The 14,320-nt window shown below is 49.9% G+C and overlaps 1 pseudogene; it reads right to left on the reverse strand.

Annotated features, from left to right (window-relative positions):
- Positions 1-5,035: 5,035 nt before the first annotated feature.
- The window catches only part of LOC147119111 (uncharacterized), a 41,411-nt pseudogene continuing 32,126 nt past the window's right edge, over positions 5,036-14,320 (reverse strand).

Raw genomic sequence — 14,320 nt, forward strand, 5'->3', positions numbered from 1 at the left:
ACAGTTCCCCAAAGGGAACAGTGTGAAGACACGTATGACGACAACATTGCTAAATAAATAAATGGAATTAAAAAAAATCTTTTAGGGCTTTTAAAAGTCTTTAAATTGCTTTAATTCTGTTTAAAACTACTTCAGATTCTTCAAAATAATGTAAACGTTTTTAAAAGTTTATAAAAGTTACCAAAAGCTTCAAAAAACTTCCCAAAACCTATTTAAACTGCTGCTTTGCATGTAAAAATGCTTAGCAGCTTGGCAGAAACATTGGGGGCGTGTCCTGTTAAACTGAGACCTCAAGGGACGTGTCTCAGTTGCACAGTGCGCTCCAGGCTTCGCGCTGGCTGCACTCCTGGGCGGCGTGACGTCAAACGCTGCCCGGGATTCTTCAGATTCAAAATGGAATTCCAGGCGTCCCTGGAGGTGATCGGCAGGCGCGTCGGGTAAGTGCAAATCGGGACCTTGCACGCGCGGCAAGCCCCGTTCACGAATTTCTGGCCCCATATCTCTGGATTATTAGTCCACGCCTTTGGATTACCAGCCCAGTGACATTACCACTACACTACCGTTCCCTACAAGATGCAGTGCAGCAACTCGCCAAGGCTTCTTCAGCAGCACCTCTCAAACACGCGACCTCTTCCACCTAGAAGTACAAGGGCAGCAGGCGCATGGGAACAACACCACCTCCAAGTTCCCCTCCAAGTTCCCCTCCAAATCACACACCATCCTGAATTAGAAGTATATCGCCGATCCTTCATCATCGCTGGGTCAAAATCCTGGAACTCCCTACCTAACAACATTGTGGGAGTATCTTCACCACACGGACTGCAGCAGTTCAAGAAGGCGGCTCACCACCACCTTCTCAAGGGCAATTAGGGATGGGCAATAAATGCTGGCCTTGCCAACAATGCCCACATCCCATAAATGAATTTAAAAAAGGAGGGCCAATTTCAATGGGTTAAGAACGGACCTGGCCTGGGTAAATTGGAATCAAAGATTGGCAGGCAAAACTGTCATTGAACAATGGGCTGCCTTTGAAGAGGAGGTGGTTTGAGTACAGTAGAGGTACATTCCCACGAGGGGGAAAGGTAGGGCAACCAAAGCCAGAGCTCCCTGGATGACAAAAGAGATAGAGATTAAGATAATGCAGAAAAAAGGGGCATATGACAGATGTCAGGTTGAGAATACAAGTGAGAACCAGGCTGAATACAGAAAGTTCAGAGGGGAAGTGAAAAAGGAAATAAGAGGGGAAAAGAGGGAGAATGAGAATAGATTGGCAGCTAACATAAAAAGGAATCCAAAAGTCTTCAATAGGCATATAAATAGTAAATGGGTAGTAAGGGTGGGGCTGATTCAGAACCAAAAATTAGACTAAATGCATGGAGACAGAGGGCATGGCTGAGGTACTAAATGAGTACTTTGCATCTGTCTTTACCAAGGAAGAAGATGCCGCTAGTGAGTATAGGAACAGGAGGATAGAGCAGATGAATGCATGGCTAAAGTGTTGGTGCAGGAGGGAGGGCTTTAGTTTCCTGGATCACTGGGTCTGCTTCTGGGGAAGGTGGGACCTGCACAAGTCGGACGGGTTGCAACTAAAACGGAACGGGACCAACATCCTTGTGGGGAGGTTTGCAAGTACTGTTGCGGGGCGGGGGGTGGTTAAACTAACTTGGCAGGGGGATGGGATACGGAGTGGAGCTATAGTAGGGGGTGATGCAAAGCCAAATATAGAGGATAAAGCATGTCAGCCTGGAAGGCAGAGCAAATATGTAACGGCACAAGGCAGTATGGCGAGGCTGGATGGCATTTTTTTAATGCAAGGAGTCTTGCGAGTAAGGCAGATGAATTGAAGGTGTTGATGAACACATGGGTGTATGTTATTGTTGCTATCACAGAGACATGGTTGAGGGAGGGGCAAGACTGGCAGCTCAATATTCCGGGGTATAGAATCTTCAGGCGAGACAGAGGGCAGGGTGGGTAAAAGAGGAGGGGGTGTCGCAATATTAATCAAGGAGTCAATTACTGCTGTAAGGAGGGATGATATCTTAGCAGGTTCCTCTAATGAGGCCATATGGGTAGAACTTAAAAACGAAAAGGGGGCAAACACTTTGCTGGGAGTGTACTATAGGCCCCCAAACATTCAGGGGGAGATAGAGGAACAGATATGTAGGCAAATCTCAGAGCAGTGTAGAAATAATAGGGTAATAATAATAGGGGATTTCAACTTCCACAGTATTAACTGGGATAGTCAGAGTGTGAATGGCTTAGAGGGTGCGGAATTCTTAAAGTGCATCCAGGAGAGCTTTTTGAGCCAGCATGTAGAAAGTCCTACAAGAGAGGGGGCGGTACTGGACCTAATTCTAGGGAATGTAGCTGGGCAAGTGGTAGAAGTGTCCGTAGGAGAGCATTTTGGTGACAGTGACCATAATTCGGTGAGATTAAAGGTAGTCATGGAAAAGGACAAAGATGGACCGGAAATAAAGGTTCTAATTTGGGGGAAGGCCGATTTTAATATGATAAGGCAGGATCTGGCCAAAATGGATTCGGATCAGCTACTTGTAGGAAAATCCACATCAGAGCAATGGGAGTCTTTCAGAAAGGAAATAGAGAGAGTACAACACCAACATGTTCCTGTAAAGGTCAAGGGTGGGACCAACAAGCCCAGGGAACCCTGGATGTCAAGGTATATACAAGAAGGGATTTGGAAAAAAAGGGAGGCTTTTGGCAGATACAATGGACTAAAACCAGTGGAAGCCCTAGAGGAGTATAGAAAGTGCAGGGGGTTACTTAAAAAAGAAATTAGGAGAGCGAAGAGGGGGCATGAAAAAACACTGGCGGGCAAAATAAAGGAAAATCCCAAGGTGTTTTATAAGTATATTAAGGGCAAGAGGATAACCAGGGAAAGAGTAGGGCCCATTCGGGACCAAAGTGGCAATCTGTGTGTAGAGCCGGAAGATGTAGGTGAGGTTTTAAATGAATATTTTGCATCTGTGTTCACTGTGGAGAAGGACAATGTAGGCATAGGAGTTTGCACATTCTCCCCGTGTTTGCGTGGGTTTTCTCCGGGTGCTCCGGTTTCCTCCCACAGTCCAAAGATGTGCGGGTTAGGTTGATTGGCTATGATAAATTGACCCTTAGTGTTAGGGGGATTAAATATGTGAGGTTACGGGGATAGGGTGGGATATGTGTTGGTGTAGGGGTTACGGGGATTGGGTGGGATATGTGTCGGTGCAGGCTCGATGGGCCGAAATGGCCTCTATCTGCACTGTGGGGTTTCTGTGATTCTGTGATTCTGTGAAATCAGGCAGGGGGATTGTGATATACTTGAACAAATTAATATTGAGAGGGAGGAGTTACTAGTGGTTTTAGCGGGCTTAAAAGTAGATAAATCCCCAGGCCCTGACGGGATGTATCCCAGGCTGCTGTGTGAGGCAAGGGAGGAGATTGCAGGGGCTCTGACAGAAATTTTCAGAACCTCTCTGGCCACAGGGGAGGTGCCAGAGGACTGGAGGACAGCTAACGTAGTACCATTATTCAAGAAGGGTAGTAGGGATAAACCAGGGAATTACAGGCCAGTGTGCCTAACAACAGTGGTAGGGAAATTATTGGAAAAAATTCTGAGGAACAGAATTAGTCTGCACATGGAGAGGCAAGGATTAATCAAGGATAGTCAGCATGGCTTTGTCAGGGGGAGATCATGTCTAACCAATTTGATTGAATTTTTCATGGGGGTGACTAGGTGTGTGGCTGAGGGTAGTGTAGTTGATGTAGTCTACATGGACTTCAGTAAGGCTTTTAACAAAATCCCACATGGGAGACTGGTCAAGAAGGTAAGAGCCCATGGGATCCAGGGTAATTTGGCACATTGGATCCAAAATTGGCTTTGTGGCAGGAGGCAGAAGGTAATGGTCGAAGGTTGTTTTTGTGACTGGAAGCCTGTATCCAGTGGTGTACCGCAGGGATCGGTGCTGGGACCTTTGCTGTTTGTAGTGTACATTAATGATTTAGATATGAATGTAGGAGGTATGATCAGTAAGTTTGCAGATGAAATGGAAATTGGTGGAATGGTAAATAGCGAGGAGGGAAGCCTCAGGCTACAGGATGATATAGACAGGATGGTTAGATGGGCAGAACAGTGGCAAATGGAATTTAACCCTGAAAAGTGTGAGTTGATGCATTTTGGGAGGACTAACAAGGCAAGGGAATACACAATGAATGGTAGGATCCTCGGAAGGACAGAGGATCAGAGGGACCTTGGTGTGCATGTACATAGGTCCCTGAAGGCAGCAGGACAGGTAGATAAGGTGGTTAAAAAGGCATATGGGATACTTGCCTTCATTAGCTGAGGCATAGAATATAAGAGCAGGAAGGTTATGATGGAGCTGTACTAAACGCTAGTTAGGCCACAGCTGGAATATTGTGTGCAGTTCTGGTCGCCACACTATAGGAGAGATGTGGTTGCATTGGAGAGGGTGCAGAGGAGATTCACCAGGATGTTACCTGGGCTGGAGCACTTCAGCTATGAAGAGAGACTGGACAGGCTGGGGTTGTTTTCCTTAGAGCAGAGAAGGCTGAGGGGGGACCTGATTGAGGTGTACAAAATTATGAGGGGCATAGATAGGGTAGATATAAATGAACTTTGCCCCTTAGTAGAGGGGTCAATAACCAGGGGGCATAGTTTCAAGGTAAGGGGCAGGAGGTTTAGAGGGGATTTGAAGAAAAACTTTTTCACCCAGATGGTGGTTGGAATCTGGAACTCACTGCCTGAAAGGGTGGTAGAGGCAGGAACCCTCACAACATTCAAGAAGCATTTAGATGAGCACTTGAAACGCCATAGCATACAAGGCTATGGACCAAGTGCTGGATAATGGGATTAGAATAGACAGGGCTTGATGTCTGGTGCGGACACGATGGGCCGAAGGGCCTCTTTCTGTGCTGTATAACTCTATGACTCTATGCGTCTTCTCTTATCATAGAGAAATTAAATATTTGACACACTGTGTTTGAAACAAAGCTGATTTATTAAATATTTATTCAAAATATTAATCTCCAGTTATAGGGGTTATTAACATCAGCAGCAACAAACCCCAACTGTCAGAGTGAACATGGTTCAGTCCTGGATGTGTTTAACAGCAGCAATAACAGCAGAATCCAACCTCTGCAGTCGATCGTAAACTTGCTGGTATCTCAGCAGGTTGTATGACTGAGTGAATCCCTTCCCACAAATGGAGCAGGTGAAGGGCCTCTCCCAAGTGTGAACTCGCTGGTGATTAAACAGCTTGGATGACAAAGTGAATCCCTTCCCACACTAAGAGCAGGTGAATGGCCTCTCCCCAGTGTGAACTTGCTGGTGTCTCAGCAGGGTGGATGACTGAGTGAATCTCTTTCCACACACGTAGCAGATGAACGGTCTCTCCCCAGTGTGAGTGCGTTGGTGGTTCTGAAGTTCATTTTTGCTTTTATACTTCATATCACAGTCAGAACATTTAAAAGTCCTTTCCTCTGTGTGAATACAATGGTGCCTCAGAAGGTGGGATGACTGATTGAATCCCTTCCCACACTCGGAGCAGGTGAACGGTCTCTCCCCAGTGTGAACTCACTGGTGTGTCCGCAGGTAGGATGACTGAGTGAATCCCTTCCCACACACGGAGCAGGTGAATGGCCTCTCCCCAGTGTGAGTGCGATGATGCATTTCCAGCTCAGATGGGTAATTGAATCGCTTCCCACAATCCCCACATTTCCACGGTTTCTCCATGGTGTGGGTGTCCTTGTGTCTCTCCAGGTTGGAAGATCAGTTGAAGCCTCATCCACACATTGAACACGTGTACGGTTTCTCCCCGCTGTGAATGGTGCGAAGTTTTTCAGGTTGTGTAAAGATTGAGACAAACATTTCTCTTTCCACATTCAAAGGCCAATTATATTTAGGTCCTGATGCATTGAGTGAGTCTGTCAGATCTTGACGTGATGTTTGGTTTAAGTTTCCTGCCTGCAAATCCTCCCCTTCTAATATCCTGTAAAGGGAAGTTACAAAAGTCATCACCGTAAGTACAGGATCGAAATTCAGGACAGGCAATTCTAGTTACTGTGGAACATGCTTTCCTCTCTTCTTCCCCAAAGCTGTAAATTCCCATCCCACAGACTCTCCTTCCTTCCTGTGCCGTCTCCAACATTTTTCCTGTCAGTCAAATTTTCTCCCTGCGCTGAAGGTACTGACACTGGCTGGGTTCAGTTCTACACTCACTGGTTCCCCTCCCACTCCTCCTCTGAAGGTGCTGACTCTGGCTGGGTTCAGTTCTACACTCACTGGTTCCCCTCCCACTCCTCCTCTGAAGGTGCTGACTCTGGCTGGGTTCAGTTCTACACTCACTGGTTCCCCTCCCTCTCCTCCCCTGAAGGTGCTGACTCTGGCTGGGTTCAGTTCTACACTCACTGGTTCCCCTCCCTCTCCTCCCCTGAAGGTGCTGACTCTGGCTGGGTTCAGTTCTATACTCACTGGTTCCCCTCCCTCTCCTCCCCTGAAGGTGCTGACTCTGGCTGGGTTCAGTTCTATACTCACTGGTTCCCCTCCCTCTCCTCCCCTGAAGGTGCTGACTCTGGCTGGGTTCAGTTCTACACTCACTGGTTCCCCTCCCTCTCCTCCCCTGAAGGTGCTGACTCTGGCTGGGTTCAGTTGTACAATCACTGGTTCCCCTCCCTCTTCTCCCCTGAAGGTGCTGACTCTGGCTGGGTTCAGTTCCACATTCACTGGTTCGCCTCCCTCTCCTCCCCTGAAGGTGCTGACTCTGGCTGGGTTCAGTTCTATACTCACTGGTTCCCTGCACTCTCCTCACCTGAAGGTGCTGACTCTGGCTGGGTTCAGTTCTACACTCACTGGTTCCCCTCCCTCTCCGCCCCTGAATGTGCTGACTCTGGTTGGGTTCAGTTCTGCACTCACTGGTTCCCCTCTCTCTCCTCCCCTGAAGGTGCTGACTCTGGCTGGGTTCAGTTCCACATTCACTGGTTCGCCTCCCTCTCCTCCCCTGAAGGTGCTGACTCTGGCTGGGTTCAGTTCTACACTCACTGGTTCCCCTCCCTCTCCTCCCCTGAAGGTGCTGACTCTGGCTGGGTTCAGTTCCACACTCACTGGTTCCCCTCCCTCTCCTCCCCTGAAGGTGCTGACTCTGGCTGGGTTCAGTTCTACACTCATTGGTTCCCCTCCCTCTCCTCCCCTGAAGGTGTTGACTCTGGCTGGGTTCAGTTCTACACTCACTGGTTCCACTCCCTCTCCTCCCCTGAAGGTGTTGACTCTGGCTGGGTTCAGTTCTACACTCACTGGTTCCACTCCCTCTCCTCCCCTGAAGGTGTTGACTCTGGCTGGGTTCAGTTCTACACTGACTGGTTCCCCTCCCTCTCCTCCCCTGAAGGTGCTGACTCTGGCTGGGTTCAGTTCTATACTCACTGGTTCCCTGCACTCTCCTCACCTGAAGGTGCTGACTCTGGCTGGATTCAGTTCAACACTCACTGGTTCCCCACCCTCTCCTCCCCTGAAGGTGTTGACTCTGGCTGGGTTCAGTTCTACACTGACTGGTTCCCCTCCCTCTCCTCACCTGAAGGTGCTGACTCTGGCTGGATTCAGTTCAACACTCACTGGTTCCACTCCCTCTCCTCCCCTGAAGGTGTTGACTCTGGCTGGGTTCAGTTCTACACTGACTGGTTCCCCTCCCTCTCCTCCCCTGAAGGTGCTGACTCTGGCTGGGTTCAGTTCTATACTCACTGGTTCCCTGCACTCTCCTCACCTGAAGGTGCTGACTCTGGCTGGGTTCTGTTCTACACTCACTTGTGCCCCTCCCTCTCATGGTCATTGATATACCTATCAATTCAGTCCATGAAAAGCGACGCGTTAAGGTAGTAACTATAGGTTTTTATTGGCTAAATAACAGAGCCCACCCTCGTGGGCGATCGGTTCCAACAAGGAAGAATACTAGCCAAGCGGTCACCTTTATACCAGGGCAAGCAGGCGGAGCCATGGGCGGAGTCAGCTGAGGTATGCCTAGGTATAACAGCGTGCGTGGCAAGAGGTAACCTTGTGTAGTGATAACAACAGTGTAAACAGTGATAACAACAGTGTAACAATAGTGAACGGTTGTGAACGGTAACAGTGGTTTACCACATTCACCCCTTGTTTAAAATTGAGTCCGGCGGGGTGAAGTGTACTACCAGTTTGTGTATGTCAGTCTCTCAGGAGGCCTCGTAAGCCTTTCTGATCGGCGCAGCAGCGGCGGCGGTGGTGCAGTATCCGATGTTAATGCTGGTGTCTGCGTGGTCGACGAAGGCTCCTGGGGTTCCGGCATGCCGTCAACAGGAGCTGGATTTGGGGGAGTGGTGGGGGGTAATGGTGGTATCTCAGGGGTGCCTGAGGGTGCGAGGTCTCGCAAGGAGACAGTGTCCTCCCGCCCGTCTGGGTATGCCACATAGGCGTACTGCGGGTTGGCGTGCAGGAGGTCCACCCTCTTGACCAGGGGGTCCATTTTATGGGTCCTCACCTGCTTCCGCAGCAGGACGGGCCCCGGAGAAGTCAGCCATGTTGGTAGCAAGGTTCCCGTAGTCGACTTCCTGGGGAAAACAAACATTCGTTCATGGGGGGTGGCGTTAATGGCAGTGCAAAGCAGTGACCGGATGGAGTGGAGCGCTGCCGGGAGGACTTCCTGCCAGTGAGAGGTTGGGAGGCCCTTAGACTTTAGGGCTAAGAGGACGGCCTTCCAAACTGTCACGGTTTCTCTTTCCACCTGGCCGTTCCCCTGGGGGTTGTAGCTGGTGGTCCTGCTCGCAGCAATACCTCTCGCGAGCAGGAACTGGCGAAGTTCCTCGCTCATGAAGGATGCGCCCCGGTCGCTATGTATATAGTTCGGGAACCCGAACAAGGCGAAGAGGTCGTTCAGGCATTTGATGACCGTGGTACTGGTCATGTCTGGGCAGGGGATGGCAAAGGGGAAATGAGAGTACTCGTCAATAATGTTGAGGAAGTACACATTACGGTCAGAGGACGGGAGGGGCCCCTTAAGATCGATGCTCAAGCGCTCGAAGGGGCGGGTGGCCTTGATCAGGCTTGCTCTGTCCGGCCTATAGAAATGCGGTTTGCATTCGGCACAGGTTTGGCAGTTCCTGGTCATGGTCCTGACCTCCTCGATGGAGTAGGGCAGGTTGCGGGCCTTAATGAAGTGGTAAAGTCTGGTGACCCCGGGGTGGCAGAGGTCGTTGTGGAGGGTCCGCAGTCTATCAACTTGCGCGTTGGCGCATGTACTTCGTGATAGAGCATCTGGGGGGTCGTTGAGTTTACCAGGCCGGTACAAGATATCGTAATCGTAGGTGGAGAGCTCAATTCTCCACCTCAAGATCTTGTCGTTCTTGATTTTGCCCTTCAGCTTGTTATTAAACATAAAAGCAACCGAACGCTGGTCGGTGAGGAGGGTAAATCGTTTGCCTGCCAGGTAATGCCTCCAGCGCCGTACCGCCTCCACAATCGCCTGGGCCTCCTTCTCGACAGAAGAGTGTCGGATCTCAGGGCCCTGGAGGGTCCTTGAGAAGAAGGCCACAGGTCTCCCCGCCTGGTTAAGGGTTGCAGCTTGGGCAAAGTCGGATGCATCGCTTTCCACTTGGAAAGGGATGGACTCATCCACTGCGTGCATTGTGGCCTTCGCAATGTCTCCTTTTATGAGGGAGAAGGCTGCACCTGCTTCTACTGTCAGGGGGAAGGAGGTGGACTTCATGAGGGGTCTGGCTTTGTCCGCATAATTGGGCACCCATTGGGCATAGTAAGCGAAGAGCCCCAGGGTTCTCTTCAGCGCCTTTGGACAGTGGGGGAGGGGAAGCTCCATGAGGGGGCGCATTCTTTCGGGGTCGGGGCCGATGACTCCATTCTCTACTACGCAGCCGAGGATGGCAAGGCGCGAGGTGTTAAACACACATTTCTCCTTATTGTAAGTGAGGTTCAGCTGTTGGGCTGTACGGAGGAATTTCTCCAGATTAACATCATGGTCCTGCTGGCCGTGGCCGCAGATGGTGACGTTATCTAGATAAGGGAACGTGGCCTGCAGCGCGTACTGGTCGACCATCCGGTCCATCTCCCTTTGGAAGACCGAAACCCCGTTGGTGACGCTGAAGGGAACCCTAAGGAAGTGGTAGAGGCGGCCATTCGCCTCGAAGGTGGTATACTGGCGGTCCTCAGGGCAGATAGGGAGTTGGTGATAGGCCAACTTGAGGTCGATGGTGGAGAATACCCGGTACTGTGCAATCTGGTTGACCATATCAGATATGCGGGGAAGGGGGTATGCGTCCAGCTGGGTGTACCGGTTTATGGTTTGGCTGTAGTCGATGACCAGGCGGTGTTTATCGCCGGTCTTAACGACTACGACCTGGGCACGCCAGGGGCTGGTGCTCCCCTCGATGATGCCCTCCTTCAGGAGTCGCTGCACCTCAGAGCTAATAAAAGCTCTGTCCCCGGCGCTGTACCGCCTGCTCTTGGTAGCGACGGGTTTACAGTCACGGGTGAGGTTAGCGAACAAGGAGGGGGGCGGGACTTTGAGGGTGGAGAGGTCGCAGGTGGTACGCGGCGGGCGGTTTAAATTTTGCTGGTTGCAGACTGTGAGTGGGGGGAGGGGTCCACCGTAAGCCAAAATGACACTTTGAAGGTGGCATTGGAAATCCAGCCCTAGTAGGACGGCAGCGCAGAGCTGGGGCAGGACGAGAAGTTTAAAGTTTTTATATTCCGTGCCCCTAACCGACAGGGTCACCACACAGTAGCCGCTGATGTCTGTTGAATGGGACTTCGCCGCTATCGAGATCCGATGGCGCGTTGGCCGGACAGTGAGGGAGTAGCAGCTCACCGTGTCTGGGTGAATAAAACTCTCTGTGCTTCCGCTGTCGAACAGGCAGGTCGTGCCGTGGCCGTTTACTTCGATGTCCATCATGGACTTGGACAGATGATGCGGGAGAGCTTGGTCAAGCGTGACGGAGGCCAGTGTATGGCTGAGTGAGCTGCTGTAGTCTGCAGGTGAGGCGGTGGTCGGGTCTGGAGACAAAACGGCGGCCGAGTGCGGCGAACAAAAAGGCGGCGCCCATGACGCGGATCCCCACGAAGTTAGACAAAATGGCGGAGAAGATGGCCGCCCCCACAACTCACAGAACACATGAGGCACTGCTGGCGTCTGTGGCCTTGATCAAAGATGGCCACCCCCACAACTCACATGTGGCCTTGATCAAAGATGGCTGCCCCCACAACTCACATGAGGCACTGCTGGCGTCTGTGGCTTTCCCCCTGCAGGCGTTTACGAAGTGGCCTTTCTTTTTGCAGCCGGAGCAGGTCACGTTCCTTGCAGGGCAGCGCGCCCTTTGATGTCTCGCCTGGCCACTGAAGAAGCAGCTGGCGGCCCGATCGCGGAGGTCCGCTGCCGCAACAGGTCCCGGGGGTGGCGGTCCTGATCGATTCCGGGACACCAACGCCATAGTAGGTCCCAGGGGCGGCGGTGCGAGGGGTATTGCGGCCGGAGTCGGGCCCGAGTCCCAGGGTCGCGCAGCACTGTACCTGGAGTACGCCTCGAGGTCCCGATGGGCCACTTCCAGGGAGCGAGCGAGGGCTGCAGCTGTTTTCAAGTCGAGGTCCTTTGATTCGAGCAGTCTTTGCCGTGAGTAGTCGGACCGAAGGCCTTTCACGAAGGCATCGCGGATATTTCCTTCAGTATGTTCTGCAGCCGTTACAGCTTTAAAGTCACAGTCCCTGCCGAGTGTTTGTAGCGCCCGTAAAAATTCATCTACAGACTCTCCTGGCTGTTGCGAGCGGGATCTTAGAAGATGTCTGGCATACATTGAATTTACTGGGCTCCGGTACTGCTCTTTTAGCAGGTTGAGGGCGTCCTCGTATGTAGCAAGGTCCCGGATGAGTGCAAATACTTTAGGGCTCACCTGGGCGGTCAGAACTCTTATTTTGGATTTTGGAGGCACGCCGGAGGCTCCCAGGTAGGATTCGAAACAGCTCAGCCAGTGTTCGAAGTCGAGGGCTGAATTCGCTGCCTGTGGGTTTAGATCCAGATACGGCGGTCGGAGGGCTCGCAGCCAGGTCGGCTGCTGGGGCTGTTGTAGCTGGCCGTTTGGCTGGGGCTGTTGTAGCTGACCGTTTGGCTGGTCGTTTGGCTGCTCCGGTCCATACATTTCAAAACTTAGCCAATAAAATTGATATACCTATCAATTCAGTCCATGAAAAGCGACGAGTTAAGGTAGTAACTATAGGTTTTTATTGGCTAAATAACAGAGCCCACCCTCGTGGGTGATCGGTTCCAACAAGGAAGAATACTAGCCAAGCGGTCACCTTTATACCTGGGCAAGCAGGCGGAGCCATGGGCGGAGTCAGCTGAGGTATGCCTAGGTATAACAGCGTGCGTGGCAAGAGGTAACCTTATGTAGTGATAACAACAGTGTAAACAGTGATAACAACAGTGTAACAATAGTGAACGGTTGTGAACGGTAACAGTGGTTTACCACAGTCATAAAGTCATAGATTTATACAGCACAGAAAGAGGCCCTTTGGCCCATCATGTGCGCACCGGCCATCAAGCCCTATGCTTCTTGAATGTTGTGAGGGTTCCTGCCTCTACCAGCCTTTCAGGCAGTGAGTTCCAGATTCCAACCACCCTCTGGGTGAAAAAGTTTTTCCCTAAATCCCCTCTAAACCTCCTGCCCCTTATCTTGAAACTATGCCCCCTGGTTATTGACCCCTCTACTAAGGGGAAAAGTTCCTTTCTATCTACCCTATCTATGCCCCATATAATTTTGTACACCTCAATCAGGTCCCCCCTCAGCCTTCTCTGCTCTAAGGAAAACAACCCCAGCCTGTCCAGTCTCTCTTCATAGCTGAAGTGCTTCAGCCCAGGTAGCATCCTGGTGAATCTCCTCTGCACCCTCTCCAATGCAATCACATCCTTCAAAATGCTGTTTCTGGTGGGTTCAGTTCTACACTCAATTCAATTCAATTCAATTCAAATCGCTTTATTGGCATGATGACAAGGTACATCTTATGTTGCCAAAGCATCGAAAAACATTCATGGTTGAACACAAAAAATACAGATCTATCCCTACAGTGTATAAAACAGATATATCCCTGAGTGTATAAATATACATTCATATAATTTGTATATACTCTTTTCTTATATTTAGTGGTTGCCCCTCTGTTTATGGCAAGCTGTAACATAGTGTGCCGCTAAGGTTACACAATTTCTCTCTTCCCCAAGTAGGTATGGGAGTTTTTGGTCGTCATTCAAATTTCTGAATTCCGGGCATATTTTTGTGAATTTTGGGTAGAAATTCTCCCTTATGCCCTGATATTTTCTACAAGCTGTGAGGAAGTGCATCTCTGTCTCCACCACTCCCTGACTGCAGTGAGAGCATATCCTGTCCTCTCTTGGTAGCCGGGTCTGCCTGTGTCTACCTTTTTCGATCGCCAGGCTATGTTCACTAAGTCTGTACATTGTCAAAGTTTTTCTCAGTTTGCTATCCTTTACCATGGTCAGGTAATCAACCATGTTGTATTGTCTGTTTAGGGCCAAGTAGCAATTGAGTTTGTTTTGGGTTTTTGTTGTTTCTGCCCAATATAACAGATATTTTTCCTTTTGCTTAGTGACGATTGTGTTGGGTCGAATTCTTTGTGTTACGCTGTCACTGTCCTGGGGCTGGTTATTGTTAGTAGTGTTAGTAGTTACTTCACTGAGTCCCAGGACTAGTTGACTGAGGGTATTCTTCTTTATGGTCCACTCTTGGCATTTCAGGGCTTCGTAATGATAGCAGTGAGGGTTGCTCATTTTTAGGTGTTTCCAAAATTTGGTGGCTCTTTTTTGCATAGTGATTATTCATGGATATTGGCCTAGTTCTGCCCTGCATGCATTGTTTACGGTTTGCCTTTGAGTACGGAGGATACTTTTACAGAATTCTGCATGTAGGATCTCAATTGGGTGTTTGTCCCATTTTGCAAATTCTTGTTGTGTTTGCAGTCCCCACACCTCACTGCCATAGAGCGCAATTGGTTCAATTACTGATTTAAAAATTTTCAGCCAACTGCTAATTGGGATTTCTATTTCGATTGATTTTTTAATGGCATAGAAAGCCCTTCTTGCTTTCTCTTTCAGTTCATTCACAGCCTGATGAAAATTTCCCATAGAACTGATTTTTAAGCCCAAGTATGTGTAGTTAGTGGTTTGTTCAATTTTGGTTGTTCCTAGTGTGAAATTTATTTTGGGTCCCTGATGTCTGGATCTTTGCTGGAACACAAGGACTTTGGTTTTTTGGGGATTTATTGTCAGGG

This window comes from Somniosus microcephalus, chromosome 4 (assembly GCF_052327205.1).
Source record: "Somniosus microcephalus isolate GS21.2 chromosome 4, FLI_Smic_1.0, whole genome shotgun sequence".
In the NCBI taxonomy this organism is placed as follows: domain Eukaryota; kingdom Metazoa; phylum Chordata; class Chondrichthyes; order Squaliformes; family Somniosidae; genus Somniosus; species Somniosus microcephalus.